This window comes from Strongylocentrotus purpuratus, unplaced genomic scaffold (genome assembly GCF_000002235.5).
Source record: "Strongylocentrotus purpuratus isolate Spur 01 unplaced genomic scaffold, Spur_5.0 spur5_scaffold_8, whole genome shotgun sequence".
NCBI classification, from domain to species: Eukaryota; Metazoa; Echinodermata; class Echinoidea; order Camarodonta; family Strongylocentrotidae; genus Strongylocentrotus; species Strongylocentrotus purpuratus.
This window is the reverse complement of record NW_022145614.1, coordinates 6,434,351-6,445,093: the sequence shown is the minus strand read 5'-3', so window position 1 is coordinate 6,445,093 and position 10,743 is coordinate 6,434,351. Positions and strand designations below refer to the sequence as shown.

General features: G+C 35.4%; 5 non-coding genes across 5 annotated transcripts; 4 read left to right on the top strand and 1 right to left on the bottom strand.

Moving 5' to 3' along the window:
• Window positions 1-3,922: 3,922 nt before the first annotated feature.
• TRNAK-CUU lies at window positions 3,923-3,995 on the bottom strand. Its single transcript has one exon. It is a non-coding gene; the product is annotated as a tRNA-Lys (tRNA).
• A 4,479-nt stretch (window positions 3,996-8,474) lies between these two features.
• TRNAK-CUU lies at window positions 8,475-8,547 on the top strand. The gene has a single exon. It is a non-coding gene; the product is annotated as a tRNA-Lys (tRNA).
• Window positions 8,548-8,993: 446 nt separating this feature from the next.
• Window positions 8,994-9,066, top strand: TRNAK-CUU. Its single transcript has one exon. It is a non-coding gene; the product is annotated as a tRNA-Lys (tRNA).
• A 490-nt stretch (window positions 9,067-9,556) lies between these two features.
• TRNAK-CUU lies at window positions 9,557-9,629 on the top strand. The gene has a single exon. It is a non-coding gene; the product is annotated as a tRNA-Lys (tRNA).
• Window positions 9,630-10,046: 417 nt separating this feature from the next.
• TRNAK-CUU lies at window positions 10,047-10,119 on the top strand. The gene has a single exon. It is a non-coding gene; the product is annotated as a tRNA-Lys (tRNA).
• The last annotated feature ends 624 nt before the right edge of the window (window positions 10,120-10,743 follow it).

The following is a 10,743-nucleotide window of genomic DNA, read 5'->3' as shown; positions in this document are numbered from 1 at the left end:
AACTGGAAATATGCACACTCCAGTTATCAACTGGTGCAATGAAAATATGCCAACAGTCAGTTATCAACTGGTGAAAATAGAAATATGCCAAAAGTCACGGGATTATCACCACGGAACTTAAATGGTAACTGTGAAACCATCAAGACACGCAAGAATAACTCCTTTTCACACATGGAAAACACGGAATACCCAGCTTATATTAATAATCCGTTTGAGTCACGCGATCATCACCGCGGAACTGAAGGCAGCTTTGACTACGATTTAAATAGGTGTTTTGAGACACCTAATCATGACTAATTTTTCACACCTAAAAGTAACGTATACCCAGCTTAGATTAATAATCCGTTTGAGTCACGAGATCATCACCGCGGAACTTATGGCAACTTTGACTTCCATTTAAATAGGTGTTTTAAGACACCTAATAATGACTAATTTTTCACACCTAAAAGTCACGTATGCCCTGCTTAGATTAATATTCCGTTTGAGTCACGAGATCATCACCGCGGAACTGCTGGCAACTTTGACTACCATTTAAATAGGTGTTTTAAGACACCTAATAATTACTAATTTTTCACACCTAAATATCACGGATTCACAGCTTAGATAAGTAATCAGTTTTAACTACGTGATCATCACCAAGAAAGTTATGGTAACTTTGAAACCATTTAAATAGGTGTTTTAAGACACCTAATAATGACTAATTTTTCACACCTAAAAGTCACGTATGACCAGCTTAGATCAATAATCCGTTTGAGTCACGAAATCATCACCGCGAAACTTATGGCAAATTTGACTACCATTTAAAAAGGTGTTTTAAAACACTTAATAATTACTAATTTTCACACCTACATATCACGTTTTCACAGCTTAGATTAGTAATCAGCTTGAGCCACGTGATCATAACCAATAAATTTATGGTAACTTTGAAACCTTTTAAAGAGGTGTGTAAGACACCTCAGAATTACTAGTTGAATATAACCAGAGATTCACGGACAGAACAATAAGACGATTAGCCGGTGTAAGTAACGTGATTATTACCATCAACCTTGGATAACATGTGAAACCAATCAATAAAGGTGCTTACAAGACCAAATAATTACGTATTTATCGCCACCATCGGTTAACTGACAAAAAACTCGTTGCTTGGTCAAGTGGTAATTTGGTAATAAACACTTGATTTACAGAGGTAAGTGGAATCACGTTACTACAGTCGCGTGATAAACTGGTGGTTTTTAGGTTAGATGAAAACGTGAACAGGAGTACATTTTTTGTTTAAATGAAGGCACGTGTCGATAACGTTTAAATCTAGTTCAAAGGGCACTATACTTTAAAATCACTTAAAATACACTCCCAAAAGAGGTTACATTTTGGTGTTCTGTTTATTGGGATGTTTACAATTCAACCGTAAAGGTTTGCGAGTATTGAATTAAATAAATCTTGAACATACAGTCTTTTGGAGATGTATTCCCCAAGTACACGATTTGGCATGAAGTTAATTTGGAAAAAATGTACTTTGATTTGATTTGATTTGATTTGATTTGATTTATTTTCCACTCAAATATCCAAAAATTAAATGACATATATAAACCATACAGTAATACAATATATAATAAAACAAATTAATTATACAAGTAACGAAATACTGACAAGTATGTTCGTAATGAAATAAGTTTACAAAGTACATTTATGTTTTAGGATTAGACAACATATTTTAAATTGCTTGATTTAACTAAGAGGGGAAAAAAGGGAATCTCAGAAAAGCTAGGCTTGTTTAGCGAGATTCCCAGTATATATTAAATAATTGCTGTAAATGATTATGAGACAATTTGTATTCTAAACTATAAAATTAAAGATAAGAAGGTGGCCCATAATCCCAGTCCTATGAAATTCAACTTTTTCCAGAAATGTCATGACCCGTGTGAGACAATCACGGAAAAGTGGGACTGCGGATTGATGATTGTCAATTAAAACTCTGTCTGACTTCGCCATGCGATTTAGTAGGACTCAAACTATATAAGACTTTATAGGAGTTTGGTCTTCTTTTAGAAGAATCGTGAAAGTTCATCTCAGGTGTCATTGCACTCTCCAAGTTGAGCTGGAGGGAGAGGATGGTGGATGTGAATGATAGCAAAACAAGTCAGAGATAACCTAGGCTCATTCCAGTCATCCCTGATTAATATATATTGCTCTGTCAAACTGAAAGGACGTTTGCTAGAATAGTTTAAATCACGGCGCATTGAAATCAAGTTATGAATACATGTATAGTGAGATACATGCCGTTGGAATTTGTGTTTGTTTGAAGTGTTCTTTTAAGTATCAATTTGGATTTGTTAAGTGTAATGAAGAACTACGAATCTTTAAAAGAATTACTATTACCAAAACTAACTAATATTAAAGGCGTTTTTCTTCTTCAGGGAAGGTCTTACGTCATTAAAGAGCATATATTGTATCATTATTGCCTCCATAAAACCGGTTTTCATACCAAGATGTATAAATATTAAGCATTTGGGAAGATGCTGAATCAGAAGGAAAAAATCGTGAAAAGAACTGAAATAATAACAAACTTAAGTAAGAAATTATACTCGGTGGAGACGCTGATGAATATTCGCAAAAGTCGAGCGGCTTGGTCGAGACTAGGCGGGCATGCTAGGGTGAAAGATCGAGATGGATTGAGGAGGAAGAGGTGAAGACAGGTTCCCTTAGCTTGCCTCTCTTTGCACCCATCACTTGTCAAGTCTGGGTCCCGAACCGGGGCAATAAGAGGGGATGCCCCCGGGCTGGGATTCCATCGACCAGCATCCGAACTCCATTTCGGGCTTAGAGCCTAGCTGTGATGACGCGCGGCCCTTCTCCCCTGGGGATCATGGAGTTAGGGAGGGGTGGGCGGGGGGGGGACCAGGTAGGGTGAAGGGGTACATGGAAATTGGGGGGATGAAAAATATTAGATTTTTCATTATAATATTACTCTTTTTTTTCTCTCTCTCTCTCTGTTTCTCTGTTTCTCTGCTTCTCTCTCTCTCTCTCACACACGCTCGCTTCCTCCATTTATCGTGTCTAGATAAGTTCGATTACATTGACGCAGTAATATCAATTGGGGCACCGGAAATGAAGTATAACACTCTTTATTTTGGGGTGAGAGGGGGTGGGGTGTTAAAGTACACAAACAAAAAAATTGATCGGTTCATTCATTTCCATTGTACACACACGCACGCACACCCCCCCCCCCCCTCTCTCTCTCTATCTCTTTCTCTCTCTTTCTCACTCTCTCTGTCTCTCTCTCTCTCTCTCTCTCACTCTCTCTCTCTTTCTTTCTCTCTCTCTCTCTCTCTCTCTCTCTCTTACTCCATGGATTTTCCAATTTTAACGAGTACACTATACTATCAAATATGGAATATAATTATGAAGCATGAACAAAAAATTCCCCAAAACATCGATGCGCGTAAACGCAATGCTACTCATGACGAGATTACGTAACGCTGTAAGTTTGATGTTCGTTCAGATTCTGTAGACATTGCACAAGACAGAAACTAACAAAAACATTAATCATTTGCATCTTGCCCATGCGATTTCAAACTATCATTGAGGTGAAATTGGGATTTCGTGGACGAATTCTTCTTTAGAATGGAATTGAATAAATGGATGCTTGTATGGAGTTTGGATAGTGGTATAGGATTCATGTATTTAAAGGTAATACCTTCTCTCACACTCTCCCTGGTAATACAAAGTTTTGGTATGGGGTCATCAATTTGGTCCAAATGAACATATTGGAAGCATATGCGATCCTACAATAGCAGAAATATATTGGTGGACTGGGGATAGACTGAAAGTTGAATATTCTTATAAGAAGCCTGGAATAATGTTATGTTCTATTGACTCAATAATGTCATGATAATACAATTTTTAAGGGCTAAAAACGTATGTTCGCCCAATGTGGGGCTCGAACCCACGACCCTGGGATTAAGAGTCCCATGCTCTACCGACTGAGCTAACCGGGCTGTGCGTGAGCGAATTACAGTGTAAACATTTAGGCGTCAATAGGTATTCACTTTTTGTATACATCTTTACACACATTTATTTAGATTCCACACTGCGTGTTATTTGAATACTTTCCACCAAGATTACCATGAACCCTTGCTAAATGATTATCTGATTCGAGAAGAAAAAAAAAGGCGTTTTCCTTCCCCCTTCAATAAAAAATATTGTGCAAATTATAAAACTCAATTCAAAGATATTGAGTATTACTTTGCTTTTGGTTTGTGTTTGCATTTCGAATCAGATTGTATATAATGTCAGTCGGGAGAGGATTCGAAAATGCATTTATTTCAAGTTTGCCATGTTCAAATAAGAACCAACAAAAATAAAACGCTAATTTCAAACTGCAAGGTTTACCATCTCTTCTCAACTTTCTCTTGATATTTTGTTTTTTTCAATTAAACCAATATAGCTCTATAATATAATATCCAAAACACGACAAATATCTCTACAACTCAGTAACAAGCCTCTCTGAGTTTTCACCATCAGCATAAATAGCCTGGTGGGATCTGTCAACGAAATCACTTCACAAAATCTCGGGCATGTTCTGGTAGGTGGTCAAATCAATCTGTCACAGAACTTTCAGAAAATTGGCATACAATTTCCTTCGCGTGCTATGGTTAATATGAAAAGTGCAAAAGGCGAAGATGGTATAGTCTGAGGACAAGCTAGCATCAAATTGCGATGCAGACATGCTTGGTAGAGAGGTATGCAGGAGGGCAATAGAGTTCACACACTCTCACGGGTGGATATGATTAAACCGTGGACCTGCTAACCGTGGACCTATACAAAAGGAGTATATTCGTGATTAAACTTAAATCGGAGGCAGAAAGCTGGTGTGGGTTTAAAAGAATGTGGAGAGAACGTAAAGTTCGAAAAGTCGGAACGAACTTGATAGAGTCTGAACAAAGAGGCGAAGACATGGATTGCGCAATTATATGCGTTTACACTTTTTAAACTTAGATAATGATTCAAATAAATAAGCTGTAGAGATGTGAAAAATAATAAGATTCAAAATAGTTGGTTTTTGTATTACACTCATGTCTGTCAAACTTGACACTCATAGCGCTCCATTGCTTTAACAACTATGGCGCTCTAACATTTCAAGGAATTCATTCCTGCTAGGTACCCATGTACCTTATATGGGTGGAGTAAGGTAAATGCAGATTAATGTCTTGCCAAAGGACATTAGTGCTGCGACAGGGATTCGAAACCCGTACCTTGTGGTTCACAGCCCGGGGACATAATCTCCACTAGTCCACAACACCTCTACATGAAGGTTAGAAGAAACAAATAGTTTGCTGTTTGAAATTTGTGGATACTAATTTGAAATAGATTTATACATGTACTTCTCACCTCAACGCCCTCCAATAAAATACAAGTCTACGCCCCTTAATAGCCAGCCACCTGACAATACCATGAATATTGATCATGTTACATAAATCATTTCTCTTCTATATTGTTCAAGAGAACAGTACTGATAATAAAACTATTAGTAAATAAGGTGTACAAAATAATGAGCCAGTTAAAGTCAATTTGTGAATAATTAGACTTTAATTTTAGACCACGTAACGTCATCAATATCAAAATTTTGAATACGATCTTAAACTTCTAAATTAAGCAAATGTATGTATTTCAGAATATCATTCATAAGTGTAAAACGTTTAATGATTGGCTAATTTTTATTTAGTACTTTAACTCTTATTATCTAAAGTATGTTCGCACTAAATCTACTATTAGTACATGCATCAAAAATACGTTGTTTCTTATTATCCTTCTTCATTTAAATCACTGACAAAAGTTGGCATCAATAATTATATGCTACATCTAATGAAAATAGACGTGGGGTTACACATTTGTCCATTCAATTAGGGAAATATAAATGGTTGACTAGACTACCAGAAATATCATAATTACTGGCGTCACCACCACGACTTCAGAAGATCAAAAGTACGTCTCAATGAGTTCATTTGAGAATTAAAAGGGGGCAATATAAGAAGGAAGGGGGAGGGTATAAATTAATGGGAAAGAAAAAAAGTATAACGACTTATTGGTGAAAAGGAGAGACAAGACGGGAGAGACGGAGAGGAAGAGAGAGAGAGAGAGAGAGAGAGGGGTGAGGGTGGGCGCGCGAAGGGATAAAAGGGCAAATGGAGAAAGAGGAAAATAGAGGAATAGAGAGGAAGAGAGAGGAAAAGAGAGAGGGATAGAGAGAGAGAGACAGACAGACAGGGAGATACAGAGGGACAGAGAGAGGAGAGAGGAGGAGAGAGGGGGAGAGAGAGAGAGAGGATGGAAGGGAGGATAGAACATAAACATGATATAGATTTTTTGTTAACGGAGAGAAATTCAGGATGAAAAAATAAACACGTAGAGAACTTTATACCTGGAAAAATAGAATAGCGGAAAGAAAAACACTTTAAAGAAAGAATAAATCATATTATACCGTATAGAAAACAATGGAAAGTGAGGTAGCAGCAACAGAGAGCGGAGAGAGAGAGAGAGGGTGGGGAGATATAGAAGGGGAAAGAAACAAAGAAACGAGACAAATTTTGCAGAGAGAGATAGGGGGTATTAAAAAAGGCATCTAGGTACAAAGAAAGAAGGTTAAAGAGAGTGGCAGAGAGAGAGAGAGAGAGAGATAGATAGTAATGAAGACAAAATCAAGTACAATTTTAATGTGTGCTATGGGGGACGGTTGTCGACCATCCGTCGGCTTCACCAATTTGACTGTCTTCCGCCCCTCCGAATGAGTTCATGTCTGAATTGGTCTCCGAGGGCTACAGTCGAGAAGAGCTCTTGTACTTTCTGAAAACTAAAAAATAGGGTAAGATAGAGAAAAAATAAGATGTATCCCGTTAAAAAATGTTATATTGGTGAGACTAGAATTTAGATAGAACGAATAAATAGGAAAGGGTATGTGACTATTGAAATGATTTCGTTTGTTTCAAATAGAGAGTCATAATGAATGAAAAATGGAAAATTATTCTTTAAAAAAAACCAAAACCAACAAAGAAGGAACAATAAAAACAGAGAAGAATTAAAAAAGGGGGAGACTGAACAAAATATCTTTTGAGATGATTTGAGAGACAAAAGGAACTATGAGATGCGAATTTCAAGAGGCTATCTTTTTCCATTAAACAAAGATGACCAACGTAAAATTATTCAAAAGTAACCAAATGATTCGATTATTATGTTGAAGGGACTTTTATAGGCATTTAAAAGTGTGAAAATCCAAAAGCTGTGGCAATATGGAATAGCGGTGCGTGATAAGATACAGAAATAAAGATGATTATGCCATAAAGTCTTGTTGCAAGGTTAGCCAAACCACGTGACCAAGAGCTCAAGCGCGTATCCCTCTCCCAGATCGTCTGCTCAAGAAGAATTTCATCAAATCAGAAATTCCAATTTAAGGATGCGGATTACCATGGTAATGATGAGAGTGATAAACATGCAGTGTCATTTCGCAGCGCTCCTGTCATCGAGAAACCAATACTGGTGCTTGTTGACAAACAGCGAATGCGATCTGGCTCGAAAAGATGCAGTCCTTAGTCTACGTCGTCCACACCCGGTATTCACTCTCGTTTTAAAGATAATGATTATCATATTAAAGCCTCTATTAACCATTTCCAATATAATTCAATAATACGCCAATCCTCTGATTAGCACGAATAAAATGAGTCAAAGAAAAGGAGAATTCTCCACCAAATTGACTAAATAATCTTTCGACGTGAGAGAAAAATAAAAGACGGTCCACGAGGGTTTGGGATGAAAGACTAGAAATAAAAAGAGGACTTTAATTATGTTTGCAACCGTAATTAAACAAATGTTTCACTCATCGGGAGAAAATCATGATCTCTCCCAACCAGACATCTCAAACTCCTGCAATTCAATTCTTTTAGTCTCACTTCAGACACCAACAATTAAAAAAATATATAAATAAGCAAACTCTTGTGGTTGTTCTTTTCCTTTGATGATTGGTAATTGTAGGCTACTAAGGTTTTCTTTTTATAATGGAAATTAAAAAACCTATTTAGATGATTATCTACGGGCCAGTCAGTTTTCCAATTATGTTACTTGCAGGAGTTTTAGGACATTCATAAAAAGTTCCCCTCTTTAATCAGTGTTGTTATTATGCACTTTGTCTGACTGCAATAGACAGCATTTGAAGAAGAAAAAACTATGTAAGATACTTAGAATTTTATTTTCTCTACTTTTGCTTTCATGTTGTATGGTTTAAAATAGAGAAGATGGGTGTTCGCTGGAAAATTCGCCCGATGATTATGGTCCAACAGTTGCCCGCAATGTATTTTGAATGAATAAAACTCGAATAAAATGTTCGGACACATGAGAATACAATGTATTGTCCTGTTGATTCAAGAGAAGACCTATTGATTTCCTACTTCTGAATAGTTTGCGTTGTTGTTTAATTTTGCCGCACAGCCCGGTTAGCTCAGTCGGTAGAGCATGGGACTCTTAATCCCAGGGTCGTGGGTTCGAGCCCCACATTGGGCGCACAATTTTTTTTTTTTTTTTTAAATTTTGTATCGATTTAAAATGTATGATTATTATGACAGCTACTGAGTCAATAATGCATTACGTTATTCCAGGCTTTTTGTAAGAATTAGATGTTTCTTTGTTGTATGAGCAAATCAATAGAAAACAATTGTTTTAAATTGTATTCAATATTAAATCCTTTGTTGACATGAAACAGAACAAGTAATGAAGTGGATTGTCTTATCAAGATTTCGCACTGTTTTTTGTATACTTCTTTCTTTATCATTTTTATAAATTTTATCATGATATTCATAATTATAAAATTAATAGCATTTGGGCTAAACGAAAATAAAATGAACTTGTAATCTTGGTGGAAATTCTTCAAGTAACATACAGTGTAAAATTAAAATGACAGTGAATTGACGCCTAAAGTTTTACATTGTGTGTGCTCATGTACAAGCACAGCCCGGTTAACTCAGTCGGTAGAGCATGGGACTCTTAATCACAGGGTCGTGGGTTCGAGCCCCACATTGGGCGCACATTAATTTTTGTCATTTAGATTTTTAAAAATGTATTTTTTTAAAATTATTATGAAAATTATTGAATCAATAATACATAATATTCATCCTTCAGTCTATCACTGTTTACCAGTTTATTTATGTTACACAATTATGTTTATTTATGTTACACAATTATGTTTAATAATGTTACACAATTATGTTTATTTATGTTACAAAATTATGTTTATTTATGTTACAAAATTATGTTTATTTTGTTATTGATGATATTTTGTATCTGAATTAGATGTTTCTTTTTTTTATAAGCAAATCAATTAAACAAAAAATTGGAAAATTATATTCAATAAAAAGATCTTAGTGTTGACATGAAATAGAACAAGTTTTCAGTAATTCTTGACATAGCAACACAAGTGAATGTCAAATCTGTATTCAGTAAGATTTTGCACTTTTTACTTCTTTGTTTCATATTCTTTAAATTTTGACATTGTGTGTATTCATGTACACGCACAGCCCGGTTAGCTCAGTCGGTAGAGCATGGGACTCTTAATCCCAGGGTCGTGGGTTCGAGCCCCACATTGGGCGCACCTTCGTTTTTGACATTTAAATTTTAAATGTTAAATGTTTTATTAATTATCATGAAAATAACTGCGTCAAATCTACATGCCATTACTCCAGGCTTCTGGTAAAAATATTCAATTTTCAGTCTATCACTAGTTCATCACTTTATATCTGCCATACATTTTTTGCTTATTTTGTTATCAATGATATTTTGTATCTGAATTTGATGTTAAGCAAATTAATAAAACAAAATTGGGGGGGGGGGGGGGGGGGGGGTTTGTATTCAATAAAAAAAGTCTTTGTTGACATGAAATGGAACAAGTTTTCAGTAATTCTTGACATAGCAACACAAATGAATGTTAAGATTTAGCATTTTTTTTTTTACTTCTTTGTTTCATATTCTTTAAATTTTGACATTGTGTGTGCTCATGTACACGCACAGCCCGGTTAGCTCAGTCGGTAGAGCATGGGACTCTTAATCCCAGGGTCGTGGGTTCGAGCCCCACATTGGGCGCACATTAGTTTTTGTAATTTAGATTTTAAACATTTTACGTTTATTAATAATCATGAAAAGTATTGAGTCAATAATACATAATCTCTGTTTACTAGTTTATTTATGTTACACAATTCTGCTTATTTTGTTATCGATGATATTTTGTATCTGAAATTAGATGTTTCTTCTTTTTTTTGATAATAAATTAATTAAAACAATTTTGGAGGTAAAATTGTATTCAATAAAAAGGTTTTTGTTGACATGAAATAAAAAAAGTTTTCAGTATTTGTTGACATAGCAACACAAATGAATATCAGAAAACAACTTACTGAAATTAATAATATAAAATCTGAATATAAAACAGTTATATATGGAGTGCCCCAGGGATCCATTTTAGGACCAATTTTATTTCTTATTTATATAAATGACATCATATTTTGCACTCAGTCGATTAACTTTATTTTATTTGCAGACGATACAAGTATTTTCTCATCAGGTACAAATTTTAATTCACTGTACCAATTGGTAAACATGCAATTAAATAATATAAGTCAATGAATGGATGCTAATAAGTTGATTTTGAATACTGGAAAAAAAAATTGCATGATCTTTGGAACTCGCCACATTGGAAATATTGATTTGAAA